The 12,063-nt window shown below is 42.6% G+C and overlaps 1 protein-coding gene across 1 annotated transcript in view; it reads right to left on the bottom strand.

Moving 5' to 3' along the window:
* The window catches only part of MEGF11 (multiple EGF like domains 11), a 590,966-nt gene that overhangs the window by 270,210 nt on the left and 308,693 nt on the right, over positions 1-12,063 (bottom strand). The window lies entirely within an intron of this gene.

Raw genomic sequence — 12,063 nt, 5'->3', positions numbered from 1 at the left:
CAGTCAACTCATGGAAGAGAAGCTGCCTTTGGAACTTGTGGAAGCTTCATCACTGGAGGCTTTCAAAAGGAGACTAGACAGCCAATCTGTCAGAAATGGTGTAGGGTCTGCTTGAGTGGGGGGTTGGACTAAATGACCTACAAGGTTCCTTCCAACTCTGTTAATCTGTATCTGTATCTAAGTTGTCAAATTATTCAAAATGAACAACTGTCCCCAACTGAGCAGAAGCAAAACTGCAGTTCGCTTCCCACATTTTAGTGACTAAGATGTTTTAATCAAATATTTACCTCAATGTTCATGCTTTATTGTCTTCATTTACTAGGCAGAAATTTACAAGCTATCTTTAAAGGAGCACAAGACAGAGCTTCCAGCTGGGGTGCTACTAAAAATAATAATCTATTCGTAGGAGTATTTTTAAATTATTTAAAGGTCACTCAGAAGTGAGGTTTGATTTAGAATGGTAAAAGAGATTGTATTATAAAAAACAACAACAACCCCAAGAAGTCTCATTTTTTAAAAAAAGATCAGTTGGTTCATTGGTTTTGTTTTAAAGCATGAAGTGATCTAAAAACAAAGAGCGTCTGTTAATTAAATTTAATTGAAATTTTTTGGTTAAAAATTTAACTACAGCGAGACATGAAATTTGGAATGGCAAGAGTTTTGGCTTTAAAACTTTATTTCATGAGAAGGGAGCTTCAGCAAACAGGGGACAGACCAAGAACTCTGCAGGATAGAGGGGAAAAAAGCTAAAATTCATAGCTTACTCTTGAGGGAATTAATTGATGCAACGGCAATGCATTTGCATATCCTGTAAACATGGAGTGTTCCCTGTGAAATTTACGACTGCAAATATCTAAATTAAATTAAATTTAATCCATTATACTTTATAAGGGACATTAAAAAAAAACCCTCAGCAACTAACTAATAATAAAAATGAGGATTGTTGCCAATGAAAATGTTAGAAGCGATAATATCTCTCTGAAAAAATGCGACTCATTTCCAGGAGAGCTATGAAGCATTTAGGAAAAAGGCTCCTTGTTTTTCCTTTCGCTCCCCTTCAAATGGCGAATTTCCCACTTCAAGGGGCGCAGAGTTTCTTGACTTCCAATTTGGGCAGCCAAAAATTTAAATAATAAATATAAAATAGAGACAGGTAAACTGAATCTTATATAGTATATTGTGGCAGGTGTGTGTTTGTCTGTATTTTTGTGTATCTGCTGGTTAATGACCATAATAGTTATTTTGTGTGTGTTTGTGTGTGTGTGTGTAAAGCTGGCTGAGTGACTTTGGGCCAATCACCAGGAGATATTGCATTTTAGTCCCAATTTAGGCATGAAGGCTAATGGGGTGATTTTGGGCCAATCACCAGGAGACATTGAGTTCTAGTCCCGCCTTAGGCAGGAAGGCTGACGGGGTGACTTTGGGGCTGGGCCAATCCCTCTCTCTCAGCTTAACCCACCTCACAGGGTTGTTGTGGGGAAAAATAGGAGAAAGAAAAAATATTGATTATATTCAACACCTTGAGTTATTTGTAAAAATAACAAAGGCAGGATACAAATAAATAAATAATAAACAAACAAACAAAAATAAACTTGTCTAAGTAGGAATTGCTGGATACATTTCAAGGTCACAACTTTTCTCAACTCCGAAGAGCCAAGAACAATGAATCCGGATGTTTCGAATGCCACCACCGGAAATCTCACTGATCCTTTCAGATTGTTGCCTTTTAGCAAGCGTGAAAAAAGGCTGTTGACTGATTTGTAATTTTTGTAAGCGTGCCAGATTTATCAATTTATTTTCCAGTCCAAGGTTGGGTTATCAAAAAAAGAAAAAGAAAAAGAAAAACCAGAACAAAAACTCGCATCCTAAAATTTGTGTTTCAGAGTTCACTGCTCTGAATGTGCTTGTCATTTAAACCAGGGGTCTTCAACCTTGGCAACTTTAAGCCTGGTGGACTTCAACTCCCAGAATCCCCCAGCCAGCTTTGCAAAGCTAGCTGGGGGCTTCTGGGAGTTGAAGTCCACCAGGCTTAAAGTTGCCAAGGTTGGAGACCCCGGATTTAAACGGTTGTTTTTGTACACAATTTTCTTGAAAGCATCGTTTCTATTGTAATTCCACACATAAATGGATGGTTGTGTTGAAAGTTCTGTAATACAGGTAATCCTCGACTTAGGACCACAATTGAGCCAAAAATTTCTGTTGCTAAGTGAGACATTTGTCAAATGAGCTTTGCCCCATTTTAACACTTTTCTTGCCATAGTTGTTAAGTGAATTACGTCAGTGGTTAGGTTAATAACACGGATGTTAACTGAATCTGGCTTCCCCGTGGGTTTGCTGGTCAGAAGTTCATAAAAGCGGATCACATGGCCCTTGGACATGGCAACCGTCATGGCAACCGTCATAAATATGAGCCGGTTGCCAAGTGTCTGAATTTTGATCACGTGACCATAGGGGATGCTGCAACAGTCGTCTATGTGAAAAATGATCATCAATCACTGTTTTCAGTGCAGTTGTAACTTTGAATGGTCACTAAGTGAACTGTTGTAACTGTTGTAAATCGAAGACTGCCTGTATATAGTTTTTAACTACTGTTTATTTATTTATTTTATTTATTTGATTTCTATACCGCCCTTCTCCCGAAGGACTCAGGGCGGTGTACAGGCAAAAATAAAACAAACGGTACAATATACAAATTTAAAATGCAGTTAAAAAACTTATTTTAAAATTGGCCTGAGAAGTAAAATATATAATAAGCTAAAAAACCCCATTTAAAATTAATTACTAAGAATTTAAAAATTTGTTAAAATCAATTTAAGCCAGCCCCGCGCGAATAAAAAGATGTGTCTTCAGTTTGCGACGGAATGTCCGAAGGTCAGGTATTTGGCGTAAACCCGGGGGAAGTTCGTTCCAGAGGGTGGGAGCCCCCACAGAGAAGGATCTTCTCCTGGGGGCCGCCAGCCGACATTGTTTGGCGGACGGCACTCTGAGAAGTCCCTCTCTGTGAGAGCGTACGGGTCGGTGGGAGGCATGAGGTAACAGCAGGCGGTCCCGTAAGTACCCAGGCCCCAAGCCATGGAGCGCTTGAACAGGTCCTCTGAAAAATCAGAGAACTTGAGATTTATTTGTTTTAAAAAAATAGAATAGAATATAAATTTTATTACGGTCATCAACCAGCAATAGACATACAATAAATTTAAAATAATACTGACATTAATTGTAAATAATAACATCCAGGGGTGAAATCCAGCAGGTTCTGGAGAACCGGTAGCGGAAATTTTGAGTAGTTCGGAGAACCGGCAAATACCCCCTCTGGCTGGCTCCAGAGTGGGATGGGAATGGAGATTTTACAATATTCTTCCCCCAGGAGTGGGGAGAGAATGGGGATTTTACAGTATCCTTCCCCTGGAGTGGGGTGGGAATGGAGATTTTGTAGTATCCTTCCACTGGAGTGGGGTAGGAATGGAGATTTTGCAGTATCCTTCCCCTGCCACGCCCACAGAACCAGTAATAAAAAAATTTGGATGTCACCATTGATAACATCCCTGTTATAAAAATACTTGATCTCAAACCGTTAGGGTCACTCCCTAAGTCACATGAGTGGAGAGCCGATAAGTATGCGAGTAAATGTATTTTTCCCAAACATTGTTATAGATATCTCCCAAAAATTGGCACAAGTTGACATCTATAATTCTGTAACCATTTTTTTTTTTCTTGTGGCCATTGCAGTAACACAGAATTTTGCCACTGCACATGTGGTAGCCGGGTTTGAGTTTTGGAGGAGAAAGCCGGCATAAAAGTCATCTGTCCTCCCTGGTAATCTCAAACAACTGCTACCAACCTGCCTTCCATTGAGGACCTGTATACTGCACAAGTCAAAAACAGGGCTGTGAAAATATCTACAGACCCCTCACATCCTGGACATAAACTGTTTCAACTCCTACCCTCAAAACGCCACTATAGAGCACTGCACACCAGAACAACTAGACACAAGAACAGTTTTTTCCCGAAGGCCATCACTCTGCTAAACAAATAATTCCCTCAACAATGTCAAACTATTTACTGAATCTGCATTACTATTAATCTTCTCATCGTTCCCACCACCAATCTCTTTCCACTTATGTTCCTTCCTGCTTCAAACGCTCTACCATCATCCCAGTGCCGAAGAAGCCCACCATCAAGGAACTGAATGACTACAGACCAGTTGCTCTAACATCTGTAGTCATGAAAACCTTTGAAAGGCTTGTGCTTTCCTACCTGAAAACCATCACGAATCCGCTCTTAGACCCCTTGCAATTTGCATACCGAGCAAATAGACCAACAGATGATGCTGTTAATATGGCTCTGCACTACATCCTACAACATCTTGAGTCTCCAAAGACCTATGCAAGGATCCTTTTTGTAGACTTTAGTTCAGCATTCAATACCATCATTCCAGACATTCTTCTAACTAAGCTAAACCAGCTACAGGTACCGGAACAGACTTGTAAGTGGATCACAAGCTTCCTAACAAACAGGAAACAGCAGGTGAAGCTAAGCAAGATCACATCAAATACCTGTACAATTAGCACAGGGGCCCCCCAAGGCTGTGTGCTCCCCCCACTTCTCTTCTCTCTGTATACCAATGACTGCATCTCCAATGATCCATTTGTTAAGCTACTGAAGTTCGCAGATGACACAACAGTGATTGGTCTCATTCGAGACAATGACGAATCCGCATATAGACCAGAGGTCGAACGACTAGCCTTGTGGTGCAACCAAAACAATCTGGAACTGAACACACTCAAAACCGTAGAAATGGTGGTAGACTTTAGGAAAAACCCTTCCATACTTCCACCTCTCACAATACTTGACAACACAGTATCAACAGTAGAAACCTTCAAATTTCTGGGTTCTATCATATCGCAAGATCTCAAATGGACAGCTAACATCAAAAACATCATTAAAAAAGGACAACAAAGAATGTTCTTTCTGCGCCAACTCAGTAAGCTCAAACTGCCCAAGGAGCTGCTGATCCAATTCTACAAAGGAATTATTGAGTCTGTCATTTGCACCTCTATGACTGTCTGGTTCAGTTCTGCAACCCAACAAGAAAAACACAGACTTCAGAGGATAATTAGAACTGCAGAAAAAATAATTGCTACCAACCTGCCTTCCATTGAGGACCTGTATACTGCACGAATCAAGAAGAGGGCCGTGAAAATATTTGCAGATCCCTCGCATCCTGGACATAAACTGTTTCAACTCCTACCCTCAAAACGACGCTATAGAGCACTGCACACCAGAACAACTAGACGCAAGAACAGTTTTTTCCCGAAGGCCATCACTCTGCTAAAGAAATAATTCCCTCAACACTGTCAAACTATTTACTGAATCTGCACTACTATTAATCGTTTCATAGTTCCCATCACCAATCTCTTTCCACTTATGACTGTATGACTATAACTTGTTGCTGGCAATCCTTATGATTTATATTGATATATTGATCATCAATTGTGTTGTAAATGTTGTACCTTGATGAACGTATCTTTTCTTTTATGTACACTGAGAGCATATGCACCAAGACAAATTCCTTGTGTGTCCAATCACACTTGGCCAATAAAATTCTATTCTATTCTATTCTTATGACTGTATGACTGTAACCTTGTTGCTTGTATCCTTACGATTTATATTGATATTGATTGTTTCCTGATTGCTTATTTGTACAACCTGACTATCATTAAGTGTTGTACCTTATGATTCTTGATGAACATATCTTTTCTTTTATGTACACTGAGAGCCTATGCACCAAGACAAATTCCTTGTGTGTCCAATCACACTTGGCCAATAAAAAATTCTATGCTATTCTATTCTGGAAGCTGGGTTTGAGTCTTGGAGGAGAAAGTCTAGATAAAAGTCGTCTGTCCTCCCAGGCAATCTCTCTAGTACGGGGCGAATATATATTGACCTACATACTCTGTATAACTCACAGTATTTTCTTTTTAAAAAAGTAACCAATTTCCATTAATATATTGGTTCAAGAATACAAAACTAGGGAAGATTTGCATCAACTACCCAATGTTCTTCTCGTGTTACCTGCTTCCTGGAAAAGAAAAATCAGAAATCCTTTTATATTTTGTAAATTAGGGTTGGGGGAAATGTTTCTGAGCCTTTCATTTGATTCCCATCCAATCTGTGTTTTTGCTTGTTGCCTTCTATCTCTCAATGGTGCTATTTTCTATTTGATGTGATTGCTTATTTATACTTCTATCTCTCTAAGATATGTGGGCTGCCCTGAGAATTTGTTAGCTGGGGATGACAGATAAATCTTTTGAGAAATAAAATAAGAATCTGGGGTTGCGTAACGTTGCCTTACTATACCGACAACGTTTCTCATAAATGATTTAGGGTCTTGTGATCAATTAAAAATTAATGCTTTTATTAGGACATCAATTTATTGACATTGGTGGACCAGAGTTGCAAGCTTAACTGCCCAAGGACTGCTTTCTAAAGCCTTATGGGATCCTTAGGTCATTCATCCGAGACAACAGTACAGATAGTCCTCGACTTACGACAGTTCATTTAGTGACTGTTCAAAGTTACTTATGACCATTTTTCACACTTATGACAGTGGCAGCATCCCCATGGTCACGTGATCAAAATTCAGTCTCTTGGCAACTGATTAGAATAGAATTCTTTATTGGCCAAGTGTGATTAGACACACAAGGAATTTGTTTCCGGTGTGTAAGCGCTCAATGTACATACAGCAATTGTGATATCATTAACACAGGCATTGTAAAATACAATTCATCATAAAATATATTTAAACTGGTTCATATTTATGATGGTTGCAATGTCCCGGGGTCATGTGATCCCCTTTTGCGACCTTCTTGCAAGCAAAGCCAAGGGGCGAAACTGGATTCACTTAAGAACCAGGTTACTAACTTAATCACTGCAGTGATTCATTTAACAACTCTGGCAAGAAAAGTCATAAAATGGGGCAAAGCCTGTGGTGAAATTCAATTTTTTTTACTACCTGTTCTGTGGGCGTGACTTGGTGAGTGTGGGTTGGAGGTCATGGCAGGGGAAGGATACTACAAAATCCCCATTCCCTCCCCACTCCTGGGGAAGAATACTGCAAAATCTCCATTCCTATCTCACTCCTGGGGGAACGATATTGCAAAATCTCCATTCCCACCTCACTCCAGGGGAAGAATACTGCAAAATCCCCATTCCCTCCCTACTCCTGGGGGAAGGATATTGCAAAATCTCCATTTTCACCCCACTCCTGGGGGAAGAATACTGCAAAATCCCCATTCCCTCCCTACTCCTGGGGGAAGGATATTGCAAAATCTACATTCCCACCCCACTCCAAGGGAAAGATACTGCAAAATACCCATTCCCTCCCTGCTCCTGGGGAAAGGATATTGCAAAATCTCCATTCCCTCCCCACTCCTGGGGAAAAATACTGCAAAATCCCCATTCCCTCCCCACTCCTGGGGGAAGGATATTGCAAAATCTCCATTCCCTCCCCACTCCTGGGGAAGAATACTGCAAAATCCCCATTCCCTCCCCACTCCTGGGGGAAGGATACTGCAAAATCCCCATTCCCTCCCCACTCCTGGGGGAAGGATATTGCAAAATCCCCATTCCCTCATCACTCCTGGGGAAGAATGCTGCAAAATCTCCATTCCTACCTCACTCCTGGGGGAAGGATATTGCAAAATCTCCATTCCCACCTCACTCCAGGGGAAGGATACTGCAAAATCCCCATTCCCTCCCCACTCCTGGGGGAAGGATATTGCAAAATCTCCATTCCCTCCCCACTCCTGGGGAAGAATACTGCAAAATCCCCATTCCCTCCCCACTCCTGGGGGAAGGATATTGCAAAATCTCCATTCCCACCTCACTCCAGGGGAAGGATACTGCAAAATCCCCATTCCCTCCCCACTCCTGGGGGAAGGATATTGCAAAATCCCCATTCCCTCATCACTCGTGGGGAAGAATACTGCAAAATCTCCATTCCTACCTCACACCTGGGGGAAGGATATTGCAAAATCTCCATTCCCTCCCCACTCCTGTGGAAGAATACTGCAAAATCCCCATTCCCTCCCCACTCCTGGGGGAAGGATATTGCAAAATCCCCATTCCCTCATCACTCGTGGGGAAGAATACTGCAAAATCTCCATTCCTACCTCACACCTGGGGGAAGGATATTGCAAAATCCCCATTCCCTTCCCACTCCTGGGGAAGAATACTGCAAAATCCCCATTCCCTCCCCACTCCTGGGGGAAGGATACTGCAAAATCCCCATTGCCTCATCACTCGTGGGGAAGATTACTGCAAAATCTCCATTCCTACCTCACTCCTGGGGGAAGGATATTGCAAAATCTCCTTTCCCACCTCACTCCAGGGGAAGGATATTGCAAAATCCCCATTCCCTCCCCACTCCTGGGGGAAGGATACTGCAAAATCCCCATTGCCTCATCACTCGTGGGGAAGATTACTGCAAAATCTCCATTCCTACCTCACTCCTGGGGGAAGGATATTGCAAAATCTCCTTTCCCACCTCACTCCAGGGGAAGGATACTGCAAAATCCCCATTCCCTCCCCACTCCTGGGGGAAGGATATTGCAAAATCCCCATTGCCTCATCACTCGTGGGGAAGATTACTGCAAAATCTCCATTCCTACCTCACTCCTGGGGGAAGGATATTGCAAAATCTCCTTTCCCACCTCACTCCAGGGGAAGGATACTGCAAAATCCCCATTCCCTCCCCACTCCTGGGGGAAGGATATTGCAAAATCCCCATTGCCTCATCACTCGTGGGGAAGATTACTGCAAAATCTCCATTCCTACCTCACTCCTGGGGGAAGGATACTGCAAAATCCTCATTGGGTTCTTCAGAACCTGTCAGAACCTGCTGGATTTCACCCTTGGAGGAGAAAATCTAGATAGAAGTCATCTGTCCTCCCAGGCAATCTCTCTAGTACGGGGCGAATATATATTGACCTACATACTCTGTATAACTCACAGTACATTTTTTTAAAAAATAACCAATTTCCATTGATATATTGGTTCAAGAATACAAAACTAGGGAAGATTTGCATCAACTACCCAATGTTCTTCTCGTGTTACCTGCTTCCTGGAAAAGAAAAATCAGAAATCCTTTTATATTTTGTAAATTAGGGGTTGGGGGAAATGTTTCTGAGCCTTTCATTTGATTCCCATCCAATCTGTGTTTTCGCTTGTTGCCTTCTATCTCTCAATGGTGCTATTTTCTATTTGATGTGATTGCTTATTTATACTTCTATCTCTCTTAAGATATGTGGGCTGCCCTGAGAATTTGTTAGCTGGGGATGACAGATAAATCTTTTGAGAAATAAAATAAGAATCTGGGATTGCGTAACGTTGCCTTACTATACCGACAACGTTTCTCATAAATGATTTAGGGTCTTGTGATCAATTAAAAATTAATGCTTTTATTAGGACATCAATTTATTGACATTGGTGGACCAGAGTTGCAAGCTTAACTGCCCAAGGACTGCTTTCTAAAGCCTTATGGGATCCTTAGGTCATTCATCCGAGACAACAGTACAGATAGTCCTCGACTTACGACAGTTCATTTAGTGACCATTCCAAGTTACCTGACCATTTTTCACACTTACGACCGTGGCGGCATCCCCATGGTAACGTGATCAAAATTCAGACTCTTAGCGACTGATTAGAATAGAATTCTTTATTGGCCAAGTGTGATTAGACACACAAGGAATTTGTTTCCGGTGTGTAAGCGCTCAATGTACATACAGCAATTGTGATATCATTAACACAGGCATTGTAAAATACAATTCATCATAAAATATATTTAAACTGGTTCATATTTATGATGGTTGCAATGTCCCGGGGTCATGTGATCCCCTTTTGCGACCTTCTTGCAAGCAAAGCCAAGGGGCGAAACTGGATTCACTTAAGAACCAGGTTACTAACTTAATCACTGCAGTGATTCATTTAACAACTCTGGCAAGAAAAGTCATAAAATGGGGCAAAGCCAGTGGTGACATTCAATTTTTTTTACTACCCGTTCTGTGGGCGTGACTTGGTGAGTATGGGTTGGAGGTCATGGCAGGGGAAGGATACTACAAAATCCCCATTCCCTCCCCACTCCTGGGGGAAGAATACTGCAAAATTTCCATTCCCTCCCCACTCCTGGGGAAGAATACTGCAAAATCTCCATTCCCACCTCACTCCAGGGGGAAGGATATTACAAAATTTCCATTCCCTCCCCACTCCTGGGCAAAGGAGATTGCAAAATCCCCATTCTCTCCCCACTCCTGGGGAAGAATACTGCAAAATCCCCATTCCCTCCCCACTCCTGGGGGAAGAATACTGCAAAATCCCCATTCCCTCCCCACTCCTGGAGGAAGAATACTGCAAAATCCCCATTCCCTCCCCACTAGTGGAGGAAGAATACTGCAAAATCCCCATTCCCTCCCCACTCCTGGAGGAAGAATACTGCAAAATCCCCATTCCCTCCCCACTCCTGGGGCCAGCCAGAGGTAGCATTTGCCGGTTCTCCGAACTGCTCAAAATTTCCGCTACCGGTTCTTCAGAACCTGTCAGAACCTGCTGGATTTCACCCCTGGGCAAAACTCACTTAACAAATGTCTCGCTCAGCAACCTAAATTCTGGGCTCAATTGCAGTTGCAAGTTGTGCACCACCTGTACAACTATCTACCAATGTACATATTTTGTCACTGAACCAATCCTACTGTTCATTTGGGATGCAGAAATAGAAATGCCACAGAAATGTCTGCAATGGTATACGGCAGTGATGGCAAATATTTTCGGCACCGAGTGCCCAAACCAGAACATGTGTGTGTGCATACACATGTGTGCGCTAGAGCGCCGGAATCCCAAACACCAGGTGGCCAGTGTGCATGCTGGTCTTCGGATTTCCAGCGCTACGGCGCGTACAAAGATCTGCTGGCTGGCGTGCATGCACGTGCCGGAAACTAGAAGAGCAGCTGGCATGCGTGCCCACATAGAGGGCTCTGTGTGCCACCTCTGGCATCCGTGCCATAGGTTCACCATCACGGGTATAGAGCTCCTGTTTGAGCAGGGGGTTGGACTAGACAGTGTTGTGACCCAGGCCCAAGTAGGTAGTAGGAAACTCAGTCCGTGAAAAAACAAACAAACTTTATTTGAACAGCTGAGAATTACTTCATTCCCAGCGTAGTTCAACTCAAATTAAAACAAATTCCTCCCAACACAAATTCCTCAGTTCTCTTGCAAACCTTGGTCCAATTAGGCAAACTGTCAAAGGCCTTTCTTGGCAAACGTTCAGAAGTCACAAAAATAAATGCAAGACGTAGATGAAGCAGAAGACGAAGCTATCAACGTTGTTTTCCAGCAAAGCCCAAACACCGTTGCTGGTCTGTTAAGCCTTATGGGAGGGGCCAATCATCTCTTGGCCCTACTCCCAAGTCATCCTCTCTGCTTGAGCTGCTCTTGCCTTCTGGCAGCTCTTCTCATGCGTGCATTAGGAACAGGCTCCTCCTGTTCCTCTGCCTCATTATTATCAGGCTCTGGAGGCTCTGGAGTCTGCACCTCACTCCCCGATGGCCCTGGCCCCACCTCTGCCTCATCGCTATCCGACTCTGTTGCCAGCTCTGCAGGCTGCTGACGGACCTCAACAAAATGGTTGTTCCATCTGCTGGCAGACCACAACAGACAGAATGGGAGAACTTGCCATGGCCAACTCGCACACGGGGCAATTTAACGATTCTATTTAATTATTTAAAATAAATTTTAAAAGTATTTTAATTTTTGCCATTCACATTTCATTCTGCTGCTCTTTTTGCATCCTTTCTTTAACGTTTCTGTTCCACCATTTCTTTGATGTTCGTCTACCTCTTGCCCTGCATCAAGTTGTCCTGCATCAAGTCGGCCATGACAAGTTGGCTGTGGCAAATTGTCATGGACTCTGCACTAGAAGACCTCCAAGGTCTCTTCCGGCTCTATTCTGATTGACTGATTGAAATTGCCTGTTTGAAAAGTGTTAAAACTTCTCCCCGAGATGTTTGATCT

This window comes from Ahaetulla prasina, chromosome 13 (assembly GCF_028640845.1).
Source record: "Ahaetulla prasina isolate Xishuangbanna chromosome 13, ASM2864084v1, whole genome shotgun sequence".
NCBI lineage: Eukaryota > Metazoa > Chordata > Lepidosauria > Squamata > Colubridae > Ahaetulla > Ahaetulla prasina.
This window is presented reverse-complemented; position numbering and strand designations above follow the sequence as displayed.